The following is a 19,315-nucleotide window of genomic DNA, read 5'->3' as shown; positions in this document are numbered from 1 at the left end:
TAGGCATTAGTTTTTCCCTCCGTGTGTTCAAAAGGATGTGTTAGAATGGATCCCATCTTTACTTGTTCTACTTGAATTCCTTTTGCAATGTAAACACAGAAATCCATCAGCTGAAGACCCTGGGTGGATAAAACTGGCTCCCATCAGCTGGACTTCAGCACAGGAATGGGAAATGCAATCTGTACCTGTCACCGCCCAAATGCTCATTTCCCTTCCTGTCCCTCCTAGTTCTCAAATCGGCTGCTTTGATTCTGGCTTCAAAGAGAAAGTTGGTGTTTACTCTCCGAGGAAGGCAAACTCTGTATCGTGCCTCTTTGATGTCTTTTTACGTAACTAAAACCGGAACTTTATGGGGGTAAAATTAAATAATCTCATCAGCAGCCATCTATTTACCCAAATAAAAGAGTTCATTAGCAGTGAGCAACGTTTGAGCTGGACTGGGCATGAAAGTGGATAAACCTTGGTTTAGATGGGAAATTACAATATCAAAGAGTGCACTTAGGCTTTTTCTTAGAGCAAGAGTTTGGTGGATCCAACTTTCTCACCATTTCTTTCATCCATACTGAGTGGAGGCCCAAACTTTCATCTCAGAAAGAGCCAGACGTACATGAAATGAAGCAATGGTGGTTTTTTAGTGTGGTAGAATATAAAATAAAGCACCAAATAATGAGCTCCTTTGATGCGCTGTCTACATTTTGCAGTTAATGACCACAGTTGATGCCTATTCATGTATTTTACAAACATAGCAAGTGAGGTCAATAGAGAAGACAAAGGCAGCTAAATGTCACTTTGTAAAATAAAGCTCCTGAGCGAAAACCACCCACTGAAATCTTGGATTTCACTGAGCTGAAGCAAAAAGGAGCCTCCAAGAAACAACCTCTGACTCTGATTGGCCTGAAAAGTCCCCGGCACCAACACATGATTCCAAAACTGAAAACAAAGATTAGGAAGGGAATCCCCATAGCAATATCCAAAAAGAAGAAACACTAAATAGTATTTGAAAACACACCAAGTTGAACCACTTCACTTAAAGTGACACGTCGAGCCAGAATGAAAGGGGAACTCCAAGAAAGCCAGCACAGAAAGCTGCTGTAATTTAATCCTTATTCCAATATGTTCTCAAGTGTTCAACATGAAAAATTTAAATAAAATACTCACTAGCAATAATAAATTAGAGAACCTACCATTAGCCTACAGGTAACTGTTCCTTGTGATTTCCAGTAAAGAATTGCTAAGCACACTAAATGTCAACATCAAAAAACAATTTGCTTGATTTACTGAGACTATAAAGCTGGCTATATGTAGTTCAAGAAGGGTTTCTGCCTCTTTCCTTCCTCCCTTAACCTATGTAATTGTCATTAGTAGGACTTCATGGATTTTACCGGTGAACAGAGGGGTTGAAGTAGTTTATTAATTACAACTCAGCTTTCTGCTTGAGGCTTTAAATTGCCATTGTCTCTTGGAAATGCTTGGTAGATTGACACACAATGAGTTTATAAAATATCAGGGCAAGAGAACACAGTGAGGGAGAGGAAAGCAATTGGGACAGGACAGAAGAGGAGCCAGTATAATCCAACCCTCTTCTTGCATTGACAAGCCTGTCGACCAAGTTAAATCTCTGCAGGACACGTGTACAAAAAGCAAAATTACTGTGTCCAGTCTTTAGCTGCAGAGGGAAAAAGAAAGCTTTTTTGTGCTCATTTCTATACTGACCTTATTGCCAAGACTTCCAATACAGGTGCTGTTTGTAATGACAAGCGGAGCACAGTCTTCACCTAAATATCATTAAGAGCTTAAAACATCTGGGTCACAGCTGTCAGAACATAATAAATAGCCATTTCTATTTGCTCTGAATGTTCCAAGTGCGATTAGCAATGCTTTGTTTTTAAACACTATTTTTCAAGCAAGACCAATATAATTTCTGACACTGCAGGACCTGCAAAAGCTGCGGCCCAGAGAGAAGCTGGGATGTGCTGAGTCCCTGCAGTGGAGTGGGCCAGGCCTGGCAGAGCTGGCGACTAAAACCAGTCCTAAGCTCTGGCTGCTTGCTCGTACTGCCCCATCCATTAATAATCACCTGAAACAATTCATCTGCTGGCACTTCCTAGACCTTCTTGCTCTGAAAAACAACGGCTCTGTAATTCAAGATACAACAGGTTTTTGCCAACTCGCAAGATAAATATTCTGCTTCAAGAAAGACTTGTTTTAAACAATATAGTTACTGAACTACATTTTCTTGTACAAGGACAGGCGTGTGGTATAAGAAAAGTGTTCAGGAAAAATACAGCACAGGCACAAAGTACTTTGATACATCTCTGGTAACTGTGTGTGCTGCATGCAGCTTCTCTTGTTTGTTTTTAAAGCGACTAAAACAATGCAAAAATAAATTCAGAATTAGAACAAGAACTGAAACTTGCCCTCTGCAAACGACACGTCCTTGTTGACTGCTGGATAAGAATTACTGCTGCGGAGAAGTACAGAGGTTCTTTCATATCCATCGCAAACAACGTACTTTGTGGTTCGCAGGTGTAAAAATGAATAGACCGAATACGTATTAAATTCTAATGCCAACCAAGTGTGCAGTACAGAATTACTGTCACAGTTTTTGAGCTCTTTATCAAACTGAGGGAGTCACAAGTTTCACTCCAAGGACTACACTGAATGCATTTAGCATTTCTTAGTGGAACTACAAGCTCGTTTCCCTCCTCTGTCCTGCTTTTCTTTTTGGGTCAAGTCATTAATTCTCACGCACAAAATAAGCTATTTAAATTGTCTAATTATTTCTATTTCTTTAAAATCGTTACTGTGCTCAAATAGTTGGGACCACTTTGGGGTTGAAAGGCTTGTTTCTTGGGGTACTGGCATGATAAGGAGCTGCATAACCAAGGAGGGAAATGGACAAGACATTAAGAGCCCAAACAAAATGCTCCAGCAAACCAACCACACCAGGAGCACGGGCTGGGCTGTTATAACATCAGCACTGGATCAACCCCAGGGCTCCCTTAGGAATTTCTGTAGCAGGGATAACCACACTTGCCGACACCTCCTATCCACATTGTGTGCAAATTTTCAACTGGTGAACAGACTATTTGCAATGTCACTGTCTCATTACACTAAGAGATGTGACAAAGACTATTCCTTAATCAACATCTAAGGACGCTATCATCATCTCATGACTTTGTTTATAGTTGTAATTAAACAAGCTAAACGCATTCAACGGCCTAAATGAAGTATAAGCATGGAACCCAAATCCAATCTGCCCTGCTCCTCCTGTTCCCCTTGATCTGCCCTCCCACCTTCCAGCAACGATCTCCCATCTTCAATCAGAAAAACCTGTCAAGACTTCCATTTGATAAAGTTCATAAGACAGACTAAGCCAACAAAACTTCAGCTCCTTACAGGTACTTCTGCCTGGAAAATCTAAATGCTTAAGACTTCTCAGATTCTCCCCCAAGTACAAATATTCACGTTGAAATTCCTGTTGACTTTGCTGGATAAATCGAAGTTGGGACCGTTATAACACTGTGTGCCAGGGCCCCAAAGCAGAGTTGTCAAACGAGACGTCACCGAAGATACATAGAAAAGCAAGCTAGTTCAGCATATGTATTTTTATACCTAATACTATTCTTCTTTAGGCCACACACTGGTTGGGTCCCTCCTGCTTATATGTGAATACCGAGAACTCTAAATAGCATAACAAAATTAAATGGATGCTCTAAAATTGGCCCATTCTTTTTTGAAGCTCACCCTTAAAAATATGTTTTGCTGTTTCTCCCAAAATTCAAAGGAAAAAAAAACAAACAAACCTAAAGAATTTTGTTTTTAAAAGGTGAGTAAAGGAGTGTTTTGTATCTCGACTGCCAAACCACATAGCAAGGGACCTAGAGAACGTGTTCTGTATCTCAGTACTTGTCTCTCCCATCCCTGTCCCTCGATTTGGGACAGTCTGCCTGGTGCAGGTGAGCACTGCCCAGCTCCGGCAGCACATGCGCTAAAAGCCTCTTGCTGGTCTCCATCTCCGAACACCTTATCTTCCCCACCAACACAAAGACCAACCTGCGCTCATCCTTGAAGGCTCTGAAGGAAACTCAAAAGCTCTGTAGGGTGGGTAGAAGAAGAATGTTCCTGATATTCATGAACTGCAGCAGGAGACTAAACCAGGCGGCCCCCAGAGGATTCTGTGGGAAGATTTTGGGGTGACAAGAGCCCTCGGGCCCTTCTGGCAGTGTCACATTAATCCTCAGGATCTATCCAGCAACAGAACAGGAAGTAAGAGACACTCTGTTCTCTCATCCCAGGCCTCTTCGCTATACCAAGACTTAAACTCTGTTTGTGTGCTACCACTGAGCTTCAGTGCAGACACGAGAACATCTTTCCATTTCAATTGAATACCACATGCTTTTAAGTAACGGTTGCTCAGCATCGCATGTTTTTCATGGCATGTAAATAAATGGTGTTATGTCCAGTTTATACCATAAAAATACTGTCTGAAATTTCTGAATACTCCATGTTGGTTTTATGGCATCGTTCTACAAACTGCTATTCATGGAGGATAAGTTGCTGCCACCTGTTGCTAATGATACGGTGTTACTACTGTGTTACTACTGTGTACCACAGGCAATTTTCTGGGTGCAGGAGACCCTCTCCCATCTGAGACAAGGGACAGACCTGCAGCAGAGCAGGTGGCTGCTCCCCTTCTTAGCCACCTGCTTCACACAACAGCCATTTAGTGCGAGAAATAACTTAGAAGAGTTATGAAAATATCCAGCCCCGAATGAAACCCCAAGCATCCACAGCTCTGCACAGCCTGGGATTTCTGCACGCTTTCGCATTTGGGGCTGGCCTGAATGTTTGCTGTTAGTAGCACCTGGAAAAAAGGTTGCAGAATGAATTGTCTAAGCAAATTACGTGTCTGGAAATATCTGTGACATTTTCATCCTAGATATATTACTCACCCTGTTTTATAATCTAAGATGACCTCAAAGGTTTCCCGCAGCTGTCCCTCATTCCCTGCGGAGCTGCGGCTCTTGGGAACACACAGGAACGAGCGCTGGATGCCACGAGGCCCGCATCTCCAAACCATGCAGCCCCTAAACCACCCAAAATCCAGCAAGATTTGTTTCTGAGCTCAACAGGAGCTAGAATCACTCACCTTGCTGCTTTGTTGTAAATCATTATCGTGCCTCTGATCTCCAGGTTCTGTCTCTGGGAGCTTAGGTGAGGGGTGCTCCACAAACCCTGCGAGCATGGGGGTTGATGTTAAATCCCTCCAGCATTAAAAAGTGAAAGCTTTCCTTAAAAAACTAAACAAAAAACCCAAATGCGTGCACAGCATCCCATGAAAGTGGGCAGGAACGATGCACTACGCTAGTCAAACACTGGAATTTCTTACCAAAACTCTGCCGAACGCACCCTGAGCACCCTGCTCAGGTACCGGGAGCAGGGACCACGCAGCCAGCTAGCCAGCTAAAGGTTCCCAAATTGCAGGAAATACCCAATTCCAGGCTGGTAATCTCCACTGCACTGTTAACAACCATAAAAGTTAGTAGTGTGGCCAGTACGAAGCCACAATTTGTTGGCAATCATGGCCATGGCACTGAGCACAGGAGTAGCAACTCGGGACAGAAACTCATGATTCCTCGGAGCCGCGCACAAAGGAGGGACTGAATCTCAGAGCAGGAAAGCTGACTGGGGAGAAAAACCAACCTCGCTGGAGTTCTGCTTCCATTTAGGCAAAAAATAAAACTCTCTTAGATTCCAGACAAATCAATTTAGTCAATTCTCAGTGCTCAGCTCTGAGAAATTGCTCCAAATGCTTGAGTCATTCAAGTAGTCTGAGGATTATCTCGGTCTCCATCTACGTAAACGACCCAGCAGCATTTTTAAATACCGGTCACAGAGAACTGATAGAAAAGGCAGACCTTTAAAATGGTAATGAAAGATAAATTCAGATGTAATCCTATTATATTTCAGACCAGTACTTTATTTCTGACTATTAAACTGCTGAGAAAGAATGAGCACCCAAGCCAGTGTCCCGATACCTGTGGTCACCCTGCACCCACACGGCTGAACATTTCCCAGCATATCCAGGCGTGGGTCACACCAGCCAGGCTGTTCTTTTGCCTTTCACCACCTCTGCCCTTGCCTACAGATTCTCTGCTGCATCCTCAGTAATCTCAGCTGAGATTGGCAAATTACATATTTATGCAGTAATTAGAGCCTTAAGCAGGGATGACACCACAAAAAAAGCAGCAGTGGCCTGACAATCTATTGGAGATATTTAGAGCTCCGTTTTCATATTAAACAAAGAATCAGTAAGGAATGACAGTTCCAAGAGGTTAGGAATTTAGTAGAATGGTATGTATTTATTCTGATGCGTACATACAGATTTATATACGAAATTATGAAGCTGTCTTTTGTAAATCCTAGATGAGCATGTGTCAGGAAACTTAAATGCAGACATAGATGCTGCACATCATTCCAAGACACCTACCATGTTCTGTCAAGGTACACAGCAATGTCCTTTTCTCTAGTATAGGAACACGTGCATAATGGAATAAGGGTTGTCACACGTACAATCCATGCGAGGGCACATGTACAGATGTGACACCCAACTGGGCAACACTGGGACATCGCTGCCCAGCTGTCAGCTTGTTGTCACCGCAGAGGTGGCTTTGTAAGGGACCCACTTACAGAAAACAGGCCACAAACAGCCAGTCGCTACTTGGCAGCCGCTTGGTGAAGTTCTTCATGAGCCGAGGGATTAGAAAAGGGTAACTGCTTCTCATCTACCTCTGCTGCACCATTCAACCAAAACGTGAGGATTTATGCTACCCTGTCGTTATGCACAGGCGTGCAGAGAGGGAGTTGTATAGGAAAGCCATCTGCGAGTGTAATTTATGTTAAGAACAACGTATTTGTGGGAAGGGTATATCCTCTGAGACAATTATCTGGGGAAAATGAGAACAAAATTGGACTTTCCTCTGTTACCTGCAAACATAAGCTCTGACCCAAAAATCAAATAGAATCATTTTGGTTGGAAAAGCCCCTCCAGATCATCGAGTCCAACCGTTCCCCCATCCCTGGCACTGCCCCATGTCCCTGAGAACCCCATCTCTGTTCAATCCCTCCAGGGACGGTGACACCACCACTGCCCTGGGCACCCTGCATCCTAAATGTGCCCATTCGACCTTCCTATCTTCTCATGCTGTTATTACCTAGTGTTATTTGGAGTAATTCTCCCTAGCTATTTCCTTACACTAATTTCTGTGATCATAAGCTCCTGTAAGAAGGCAAATGCTTCAGCGCTCCCTCCTTGTTTAACTCTCACAAATCTCATCAATAATAAAACATTTTGCTATGAATGACAATCTGCAGTGGCTTATTTGCACATCAAGACATTGATACCAAGAAAGACAAATTCTTCTGTGATATACCAAATCCCCGATCAACTGGCAAATCAAGAAGAAGAATGCAAAGCCGCAGATCTATGTAAATTCATTTTCTATCATCCACAGCTAAGTTTCAAAAACCGCTAAATAATTCTGGGTGCCCACTCAGGCACCAAGCACTGACGAACAGAGCCAGCTCTAGTTATCTACGTGGCTTTACTTGTGCCAATATATAACTGGGAGAGTTGACAAGATTTCTCTCGTTTTGGGAGTATAATTTAGGAACAAATGCACTTTGGGGAGGCACAGTCCAGTGCTGAGGTACAACTGAACTAAAGCTCGAATTGCAGAGTCTATAAAACTCTCTATAACTGTATCTTGAACAGGGGAAATAAATTCACAGCTGTACACAGGAGAGACAAATCATGAAGATAAGTATCATATATAAATCTATAGAGGCTACATAATTACCGCATCAGAGACCCATGATTTATCTTGTTCTTCTGTTGAGGACAGAGATACTGATGCAGCAAGGGTGTCTACAAGAGCGCTGCAGTTCAGGTCAGACACACACTTGTGAAGTGACCGTCCTCGCTGTCCCCACTTCACAGCACACCAGTGTGCACTGCAGAGCTCTGAAACGGGATTCCTGGAGGATCAAACTAAGAAATGCAGGCATGACGCAGCCATTCCAGCTGCTGAGCTGCTGACCAGGTGATAGCCAGGCCACACAGCATCTCTTGCACGTCCTGCCGGGATGTTGGGTCCCCAGCGCCGAGCATTTTACCCTACGACACACTTGAGTCCTCGCTGGGCTGGGCCCAAGGCTGTTCCTCTATGAACTTGTATTAATTTCTTAGATTGATACCAACCACTAGTCAGTGCAGCAAAGCTTGAACTGAAGTCTTGCCATATTTTAAAGACAACATTCCTATTTTCAGCTATGTTTCTCCAAGAAGCGAGGTTCACCTAATCACACCATGCCACTGCCTTCCTGTCCTTCCCCAAAATATCTGGGATAGCAGTATCAAAACTACTAAAATGCAAATCACTTCACGAAAGCAGGCAGAGGAGCACGATTCCCAAACATCCCCACAAGGCAACATGCCGCAGATTAAACTTCATGTTCATTAAATATAAGGCGAGTCCACTGCAGAGTCGTTCCCAGTCTCCGGGAGAGGGAAACGCCTCGTGAGGGCACTCAGAGCCCCGCAGGGAGATGCAAGCCCTAAGGACACCAAACCTCACCTGGTTTGTTATTAAGAGCAAGACCTGAAGCATTTCTGCAGTTCATCTGTAGAGATATCTCTCCCTGAAAATGCTTTTAACAGAAAATCCTGAAAAGGGATAAATGGACAAACATTTCATGCACCGATAATTCAAGCCAGAAGTCTTATCACCTGTAATGAGGCAGGTAGGCTCTTTTAGAGGAAGGTCATACAGTTGCTTTTGTACTCACACAAGCTGGCACCACAAGTTATTATATTAAAAACTTAATTTCTCCCACCATAATCTTTTCCCCTTCCTAGTGCACGTGGAAAATGGCATTCAGCTCTAGGAGCATCTATGCAGTTATTTTAAAACATCACAACAGTCAGAGCAGAGCAGCACCAGCCAGAGACACTCATTGCTGCAACCTTGTTTTGCCTTAGTCTAATTTCATTTGCAAAGACCTCTAGAGGGCAGTGAATAAAAGGAAATAAAGTATCAGAAATAGCCATAAATGTTAAATACAAATTCAAAAATTGGGATCTCATCTAATTACTTCCTTGTATTGAAAACCTTCCAGGTAATTCTATGGATTAATGGATTACTGCAATGGGATTTTTCCAAGCCCAAATCCTCTGCTCTCTGGCAGATTGCACTGACAGACTTTGCAGCAGCGCACTTCCCCAGTCATTTACTTTTTGCAAACAGAAATCACCGTCTCGCAGCTCAGCGGAACATGCGGCAGGCCGGCTGGCTGCCACGAGAAAGGGAAAATCCAGCTCAGTAAAGCTGACCTGTTTACCCAGTATACTACAGTATAACATTAATGTTCAAGTCGCTATCAAATCAGCCAGGACCTACAGCAGAAGGAAACTGCTTAGATAATTCCTCTTCAGTTTTCATGCAGGTACTGGATGTAGAATCAGGCATAGTGCTGATAACGTCATCATACATTTGACCATAGCATATACAATTAACCCACTACCAATGGAATATGTAAAATTTGGGATAAAAAATTAAGCACGGCAGACAAACCCATTACAGTAGATACACTTTGTCTTATCTTGCACAGAGTATCAATCAATACAGTAACAGTGCATGTGATTATGTTATTTCAGCTACGCTTCAGTAACTCTGATGGCTTTGTAAACATCGTGCAATTCTGAAACTGGCTGTGCAATCACCATGGGCAGAGCTGTCCCCATCTGAAATTAATGCCCTGTTTATTTTTGGAATGCAGAGTAGATCTGCAAATGCACCTAAAACCACCAGAAACTGAGAGCGCGACGAAATAACGCTCGAAAATGTGTGTGGCACAACGTGATGCCAGGGCTCTGAGGCACCGCTATGAGCAAACCTCCTTGCAAACCTCCTCCAAAAAACCAGAGGAACCCAGAAGAGCAGGTCAGCAATGCCTTATCCTTTCCACACTCCTGGCTGATTCACTGCCATTAGAAACTGTCACTGCTCCCGACAAGTCAGACACTCACCATCTACTCTTACCTGCTCCATTTTTTTAACCTTGTTTGTCACTTTTTATCGTTTTCCTGCCCCTGAAATCTTCTCATCCCTTTTCCAGTGTTTCCTGTTGTATCAATTCCCTCCTAATTAAAAGGGCTAAAGAGCTAACAGCTGCGTTTGCAATTCGCGTTTGTGCAGATACACACTTACAGGCATTCCTGACCCGTCCTCATGCTCCAGCGCTTTGCTGCAGTGTCACGGAGCCACAGCCTAGAGGAAGGAAACATTGGGAAAATGTTACTCATGCTCTTTTTAACAGAATGCAACTAAATAATCTGGCTATCATCCATTGTAGAGGAAGGTGGGGACAGCAGCACATTGTACTGTTGATGGAGCCTAGAGGAACATCTTTTCTCCTGGGATAAATCTGCTCTGGGTGACCAGTCTCTATCTGCAGATTTCTCTTTTCTGTAGAAGGAAATGGGGAAGGCAGAGCAAGAAAGTAAGAAGCCACCAGGGAAAATAAAAGATAGGTGCAAACAAGAAAGAACAGTAAGAACATATCATGATTCAAAAAGTGAGCGCGAAAAGGAGCAAGAAGAAGAATCAGAGGTGTGGCAAGGCCGTGGTGTAGTAGCTTTGGCTGAAAATGGCCCCAGGTAGGTCATAAAGCTTGTTACATCTTTATCAGTCAGTAAAGATGCCTACAGCTGCATCCACCCGCAGAACGACGCTGCACATCATTATCGAGTGCACTCTGTGTTTGGCGAGCATGAAAGCAACCTAGTTCAGGGTCTTTCAGAAGCAGCATTTTTATTCTTTTAGGCTAAAACAGGTTACACTGTACCCTTCACACTAGCTGGACTGTAGGTTGCTCCTCTTTTACTACGCAGCTTTTTTAGTGATTTCTCAGTTGCACGTAAGTGCTCTTCAAAAGGATTAAATCGAAGCCCATCTTTCAAGCAGCTTGAGAAATCCCGGCCTCCCAACCACAAGGAATAAGAAATGGATGTGAGGTTGAATCCCCTGTTTGAGCAGGGAGCCCTGGTGCAGTCCTGACTAACGAATCCCAATCAGACTCCTTGTTACAGACACAGCACGTCTCATCTGATTCTGGAAATGGTGCAGAGATGTGGGAGCAGCACCCTGCCCGTCTCCAGTCCTGCAGACTGGGAAGGGGGGTGTCAGAGGCAGGATGCAGAATGGCTCTGCTGCTGTATCACCTCAATTACATGCAAGAATCTTGTGCTCAGGTGTGTGCCAGGAAATCCCTGCCCCAAGCACAGGGGCTTCAGCAAAATAAACCAGTGACCCAGGCAGAATTCAAGCGCCCTCTCCGAGCAGAGTAGGGAAAGCAGCAGAGAGAGCTGCGACTTTTCTGTCTCTCCCACTGGAAAACAACCATGTAATTGAACACAAACTAAGAGAAGGTGGTTTCTTTAAAGAAACGATTTGCTTATGCTTTGCTCCTCTGGGAGTAATTCAAACGCTGTGCTGAATTGCATGCCGGCATTCACATGAAGATTTTAACTTCAACCAAAGAAGTAAACATAAAAGGACACGTCTCAAACACAGACGCAGTTTTGTGCAAGACCACAAACCCACACACAGTTACGGCTCGTTACAGAACATGGTCCGTGCAGGTGTCGGGAACTGGCAGGTCTTGCTCCATCTACCTGGCGTTCCCTGGCACTCCCTATAGCCATGGGAGAAGAGGAAGAGGAGAGGAAGGGGAGAGAGAAGAGGAGAAAAGGAGGAGAGGAAAAGGAGAGAGAAGAGGAGGGGAGGGGAAAGGAGGGGAGGGGAGGGAAGAAGGGGAGGGGAGGGGAGGGGAGGGGAGAGGGGAGGGGAGGGGAGGGGAGGGGAGGGGAGGGGAGGGGAGGGGAGGGGAGGGGAGGGGAGGGGAGGGGAGGGGAGGGGAGGGGAGCGGAGAGGAGAGGAGAGGAGAGGAGAGGAGAGGAGAGGAGAGGAGAGGAGAGGAGAGGAGAGGAGAGGAGAGGAGAGGAGAGGAGAGGAGAGGAGAGGAGAGGAGAGGGCCGCTTTAGCAAAAGTGGTGTGAGATCTAGGATTTCTATCTGCCTATAAAAATACTTATTTACAATTACACAAGATCAGGATGAACTAAATAAATGAGTTGCATAGCAGCAGAAAACTATTTGGTTCCTTAAGCCACTGGCAAATGACAAATGCTATTCTGAATCTGCTGTTGGTAAAGCAAGGAGGTGATAAGTCCCTAGGGAAAAAATAAAAAAATCCAAAGCTTTGGAAAAATAATCCCAGCTCTATTTTTTCTCTTTCTCTCATTGGCAAGTATATTGAGAAGCTCCTGGTAAGCACAGCCACTATGCTCATTGAAAAACAGAAATAAAAAACTCGAAAATACAATGAACTTAATGGGACCAGAGGAAGGTTTCACTCTCTTACCAGCAGCACTACCACACTAAAACTCTGACTGGAGCAAAATGCACTTCTGCCTTTATGCGCTATGATTTACAGTTTTAAGGAAAATCCCTGCATATTTGTATTCCAAATCGCATGCGCACCTGTGTGTACTGCTCACTACCCTGAGGATGTCCTCTGTGCGGTAAAACATTAAGAAAACCTCAGCTTATCCAAGCACAAGACTGCTGGTGTCCCTTTGTCTGTCCACCCCCCACTTCAGCTGTTCTCTGGGCAGTGTCAGCTTGTTTCCTTCTCAGCCATACAGGTGTTTTTCCTCTCGATGCTCAGTGCTGGTCTGGGTATCATGACAAAAGCAAGGTCAAGGATTCCACCTGAACGGCCTCGGAGCAATCGCCAGGTTGCTTGGGACTTCAGTAGGACATGAAGTCCATGTCCTGCTCCAAGACATGATCAGGTCTTTCATTCCTGATCCATGTTTGTTTAAAGCCTTCAGAGAGATATTTAATGTTAGTATATCCATATGTATTCAGTAATATGGGATATTGTACAATGTTCTCAGGCAAACTATTCACTAGTTGAAGTGTTAATGCCCCCTGTCTCCCCAAACATCTAATATAAACCTTCCTTATTGCAATTTACACCTACTAATGGTATGCCAGCCATTATGGATAAAAAAATAAACTATCTTCCCCTTTGAAACAGCTTTTCATGTCGTGGCAGACTGTTTGCCAATCTCCCTCCTTTCGTATTCATATTGAATAATATTGATTTCTCACTGCAGGGTGTATTTCCCAGACTGGCTGGCCCACAGCTTTCTTGTGGCACTTCTGATTCATATTTAGCTTTTTTCACCATCCTTTTCCCCTCCTTTCTCTTCCAACATAATCCTTAGCTCTTCCTTCCTTTTTATTAGCTTTGAGGGTGGGATTTCTACTGAACACCACCCTTATTTTTATTTTCCTTTTGTATTTTCCCCGAGACCATTTCTATAACTAGCATACACTGCTCTAAAAAAGCACCTGCACATCACAAGTGCTACAAACCCAGTGCCCAGGCATGGCTCTCATCAGTGTCTCTTCCTCATGCTCATCTCAGAAGAACCAGCACGATGGTTTCACTGCTGCCAGCTTCTGGTCTCACCCCAGCTGAACTGCCCTGGCTTCAGCCAGAAATGGAACCTCCCATCTCTCTCCAAACTGGCACCTGGACTGGCCCAATGTCTTTAACAAGCTGTCTCAGCTGCAAACGGCTCAAGGAGATATTACTATTATTATTTAGGGTGAGTTCTCACACTTAATCTTTATCAAAAATATCAATAAAGAAAGAGAATAAATCTGGCACCCAAATGAAGCACTTCACAATTTAAAAATCCAATAATTTAACTCGGTCACATCCAGAGTTTGTCATAGCATATCGCATATTTCCCTGAACCAGAATCCCCATGGGAGCCCCTGTGCACCAGCTGGCAAGTGAAGAAGCACAAGTACAAAGTAGTGCATGCATGAAGCCATCAAACTAAACACTGCAGTGCGATCCTGAAACCTAAACCTGGCTGGAACGTTATCTGTGAGGAACGAGAAGAAATTCTGGCTCTGGACCAGTGCTCCCCAGGGAGACAACCTGTCCAGGCTGGGACCTACACATGCAGGCAGAGGGGAGGATATTCAAGAGTGACAGGAGTATTAAGACATTTGCAAAATACAACCTGTGAGCAAAGACTGCAGGAATAATAAAGGCCTAATAGCAATAATACAACTAATTCAACAAGAGAAGCTGACCATGAGGGCCTCACCCAGCAGAACTCCCTGCTATCAAACAGCAAGATCACTGCAGACGCAATCTGTGACACTGCTATCCTAACAAGCAAACAGAACAACCTTCTTGTTTCGTTTGGGTCAGGACTATTTACACATACCTTGATTTTAGCCCCATATTCTGGGTTTGCTTCGTTTGTTACATTGGCATGCAGAGCCTCCTGCAATTACAATTCGCTCAGTCCTGCTGCTGGAACTGGTGCCAGAGACATAAGGGGCAATCAGAAGGAAGCAAGAAGCCAGCAGAAGGGCTATGATGGTGATAGCAGCTCCAGAAGCAGCGAGCCACCAGCAATCTACATCCCAGAGAGTGCTGCGTGAGACAGCTTCTATGCATACGCAGTTTTATATCCCGTGCAGCTGCCTTTCTTTATCTCAAGCGTGTAAGGAAAAATTACAGTTGGTGCAAATCAGCTGGGCACTTCCCCTGAGGTTCTGCCTGCACATCACCAGACTTAGTTGCACCAGCAACAGGTCACTGGGACTACACTTGTCCAGGGTGGTTTCTCTCCCTCCTCTTAAGGTTGTGGGGTTTGCATTTATCTTCCTTCGGTATCTGGTCAGGAAACAATGGATTTTACTGTGGGGCTCATTTAAATACTTTATAGCCTGTACACAAACTCTTGGTTTCGTAAGCAGGAGCTAATCTGGTGGCTTGCTACAGTCAAAAGGGCAAGGAGATTCTTTGTCTTTCTTTGCATGCTCCTGTCTCCTCCCTCCAGGCCCTTGTCTGTGCCAGTTCAGCTGTTTGAAGCCACCTGTGAAAGTGCTCAGCTGGTGGACTTGGGAGGAGATTGGTCACCTGAAACAGTGAGCTGAATGAGGAAAGAACAGGGGAGCAAAGCAACACCTCTCCCTTTCAACAGTGAGAAGCTATCAAAATTGCATCCCTCCTGTGAAACGACAGTCCATTGTTATAACGCAGTTTCCCCTCCAGTTAAGGTGGATGTGATAGCTGCAGCTTTGTTGAGGACCTTTAAAGAGGAAAAGAAAATCTGTTAGGCATCTAACTCCAAGGTGACGGTTAATGCCTGCTCCACCATCATAGCTTCCAGTTCTGTAACAGAGCTGCATGTAGTCCTGTTCTGGTGCTGGAACTGGCCTGGAAAAGCCTTTGAGGAAAGGCTGTCACTTTATAGTCATTGGAGTTCTCCAGAATTATTTAATCCACGTGGTGTTTGTGTTCTTTCCTTGCACTGTTTTATTTATCAAAGCTACAATCTATGTTGATGAAGTGCTACTGGCTCCTCAGTAATGGAAGGGGAGGAAAGGTTGTGTATGCACAGCTTCAGTGGGCAGATTAAATGATAGCCCGTCCTAAAACCAGTGCAGAACCTTCCAGTAGGGCTGGTGGAGGCATGGAAAATGTAATTATACAATTGGTCTTTGTCACCTTCAAGAGCAATGATGTCTTTATCTATTGCATTTTCTGTGCGTGTCTCGATTTGGCCTATTTTGCCTTTTAACATTCTCAAAGTTCCTGAAAAATCCAAACCAACCAAACAAAAAAGGACAGAGGGACATGCTGTGTGAGATGTTAAACTAAGGGTATTCATATTCCATTGGTGTTTCTGTTGGAATGGCTGCTTTTTTGTGTGTCTTTCCAAAAAAGATGAGAGACTGGAGATTTTTCTCATTGCATCATTTTCTGGTGCTAACTTATTTCTCTTCAAAAGGCATCGTCTAGCTGAATCCTGGTTCCACTCCTGGAGGAAGACCTGCAATGCTGTTTTAAGGAGCTGCTTACAACAGCGAGCAGCTACACATTTCAAGCAGGCGGTTTAGGTTCTTTCATGTCAACGCTTCCCATTGACAATCACAATTTAGACTGTGAAAACACTCTTACAATGATGAGGTGCAGCTGGCTTAGGAGATGCTCTGAAATCATGAACACACGGCTCACAGCCAGCCAGTTTTCCCTCACAGCACAGACTGTCAGTGGACTCCAATGCCCTTTGAGGAATCTTGCACTGATCTTGAGCCTCACTGCCAAACTACCAAAGAGAATGGAAATTTAAAATTCATGAAATAAATTGGCTAACTCTTGGCACATATCTGGATCCCAAACTCTTAAGCTACATGACAGTGAAATTCAATTTAATAACTTTCCCACTAGAAATAAACTAATCACAGAATGTCAGGGATTAGAAGGGACCTTGAAAGCTCATCCAGTGCAATCCCCCCGCCGCAGCAGGAACACCTAGCAAATATTTTAAAGACAGTATCACCCATTATAACATAAATTGCATGTTTAAGCAAAACTATGCTGATGTTAAAAAAAATCATCTTGTTTTCAAATTTTACTTCAGAGTTAAAAACCAAAAGTATACATGGAAATTATCACCAGGAGAACAAGCAAATTCCTGACCATGACGCCTCTAACACTTTTGCAGCTGTACCCTCTGATTCACCTCTGAAGGCTGTTTGGACCATAATAAAGATGCACCTTTGAAAGTGCTCTAATTAAGATGCCTGATGCCACAACCTGATCGTTAAAGGCTGAGTTTAAAATTCAAGGGCAATGCAGTCCCAGGTAGAGTTTGTGGTTACAAAGTAACACATTGGTAGGGTAAAAATGACTTGTAGATAGAAAATAAGAAGCAGCAACTTCGAGGGCTTTGATGTAGTTTGCAAAGCAAAAGCACAATTAAGAAATGGTTTACTTCAGCCCACCGAAGGTTAGCGGCCGAAGCAGATCTTTACGGTTATCGACCTGTAATGTCAATGCCGCTGCCTGAGCTCTGCTGGCTTCTGAAGGAGAATAAACACTCTCTCACTCCACACCACTTTCCTGCACACAGGCTGAAGGAGGGTTCACCAAATCGCTGCACACGAGCAGGATGAAGCTTTTATGTGGAGCTCCAAAAGCTCAGCGGGAGGAGAAGGCAGGCAGGCACTGGCCCATACACCACAGGGACTGGGAAGGACTCTCTTCATGCTTTAAGGCAATTCATTACTGCAAGAACTAAAGACAGCCCAGCTCACACTGGAGGAAAAGCAGTTAGAGAAACATCTCTTACAACCACAGTGAAGTAATTAAGCACATCAGCTTACTTCAAGGCTAGTTTTCCTGCAAAAAGTAGTGATAAAACGACTGTTTAAAAACCACTTCTCTCTTTACTTTCTTGATGAGGTGCTTTAATAGCAGCTATACGCCCACTGTCTTTCTGGGGACAGCATAGATATGGACTCTCATTTATTCCCCAGTTCCTAAGACATATTGCTGGAGACTCTAGAAAATGAAACAGAGATGCAACGGGGCTCAGACCCTGCCAGGACTGCCCTGAAAAACCAGTGGCCTCCGAGGAGGCACCTTTACGAGAAGACGGACCTCAGTGGAGAGCTCGCGCAATGCCATATGCAGCGCATCAGTCAGGAACTGAATCACTGCTCTCCCAAACTTGGCATTTGACTTGGCTGTCAAGTGCACAACATCTAATAAAAGGCAGTGGGCTGTTTCACTCTGCTGACTTGCAGGTCTCGGAGATCGAAGGAGATGGTGTTGGCTTTGCCTTGATATTTAGGATGGAGGCTTGCCAATCATTTTAAAGCAGATAAATATACATGTACTCTGGAAGGTTCTTTTTTCTAGAAATCTAATAAAAAGTTTCAGGGTTGAGGTGGGGACAGGGCACAGATTGGATAAATAAAAGCCTGAGTGTCCCACAGAACATGAGATTAGTCCAAGATGCTGTTCTGAAAGGGTGTGAGGAGCGAGCTGAGTCCGAAGGCTTCGCCCATGGCCCTGCGGTCCAGGCTTTACTGCCAACTCCTGCAGGTGGACAGGGAGCAAAACCTCCAAGGGCAACATTCTCACATTACAACCCACGAGAAGAGCACGGGGAAGGGTCACCAACCCTCACATCAGATCTGCTGCCTTCTTCAAGCACCACTCTGCGTTGCTAAGAAAGATGAAAGGCTACAACTCCTATCTTTCAATAGATACAATTTTGGAAGTACTGTGTTCAAAGTCTCCCTTCTGGAATGCAAGAAAAACAGGATCGCTTTGGAACGACTCCCAGTACAGACCTGTCTGTGTGTGCTTAAGGACACGTAACGACAAAGGGTGTTTTCTAAGCCCTCTCCACCGAGGATTCAGAGTTCACCAACAGGTCAATCAAGGCCAACTGTGGCTGCAGCAGCAGGGTTTGCAGTGACCAAAGAGAATTCAGGAGCTGTGTGTCTTACACAGTATGATTTTATAAACAGTCTCATCTAATGGAACACTCATTCTGAATTAGTCACTGGTCCTTGAATGTCAGAAGCATAGAATAAACTGGGAAGCCTCTAAAGAAACAGTTTTATCTGCCCAGAACAGCAATAGCGGGTGGAACAACTTGTCCATACCTCCAAGAAGATGATCTAATGGCAATATGGAGAACAATACAGTACAAGGTTGCTCCGTAGTGCCACACTGCCATGACACAACCACCTTGTGAGCTGAATCTGAGCCAGACTTGTCGTCTCCTAATGGCACCATACGTCCTGGTGCTGAAGGCTCTTTCAGTGACTGTTGAAGTTTAAGGATCACTCTTATGCATTGATATTTTCTGTAGCGAAGGCTATGCCAGCACTGTTGAGTGTCTCGATACAAATGATGGATGTGTTCAAATCTGAGAGAACCAGCAGTGTCAGGAAGGTTGGGGTCTGATGTTCCTCTCCCTTCTCAACGTCGTGCAAGACTTTACCACCTTTCTTTAGGGTCTCTGCTGAGCCCGTGTGCAAGAAGAGGATACAGAGCTCTGTGCAAAGTTCTCTGGATCCCCAGCCTCCCTGCTCTGACGTTAAAACTGCCATTAAACTGAAGCCACCATAGGTGTGCACCAGACATCCTGGTTACGCCAAGTTTCTAAAGGTTTGTATAAGACTTGAAAGCTGCTTGGGCTAAACTAGGAATGCAGGCAGTGTGTCTGTTGCTATGGCTGGTCAGAGCAAACTGCTGGGCTTTCTGGCTATCACAAAAGCTATGAAAACACACAGGGTCTTGAAAGGGCAGAGCTAATAGAAGGGAAAAGCCACCGGTTTTTCTCAGTTTTC

At 44.3% G+C, this 19,315-nt stretch overlaps 1 protein-coding gene across 8 annotated transcripts in view; it reads right to left on the bottom strand.

Moving 5' to 3' along the window:
• The window catches only part of PCDH15 (protocadherin related 15), a 684,798-nt gene that overhangs the window by 366,780 nt on the left and 298,703 nt on the right, over positions 1 to 19,315 (bottom strand). For all 8 annotated transcript variants that reach the window (XM_071811575.1, XM_071811571.1, XM_071811570.1 and 5 more), the window contains one exon: positions 10,272 to 10,331. The gene's annotated coding sequence lies outside the window, so the exon portion shown is untranslated. The remainder of the gene's footprint in view (positions 1 to 10,271; positions 10,332 to 19,315) is intronic.

This window comes from Patagioenas fasciata, chromosome 8 (genome assembly GCF_037038585.1).
Source record: "Patagioenas fasciata isolate bPatFas1 chromosome 8, bPatFas1.hap1, whole genome shotgun sequence".
In the NCBI taxonomy this organism is placed as follows: domain Eukaryota; kingdom Metazoa; phylum Chordata; class Aves; order Columbiformes; family Columbidae; genus Patagioenas; species Patagioenas fasciata.
Note: the sequence above shows the minus strand (reverse complement) of the source record. Positions and strands in the feature narration are given on the sequence as shown.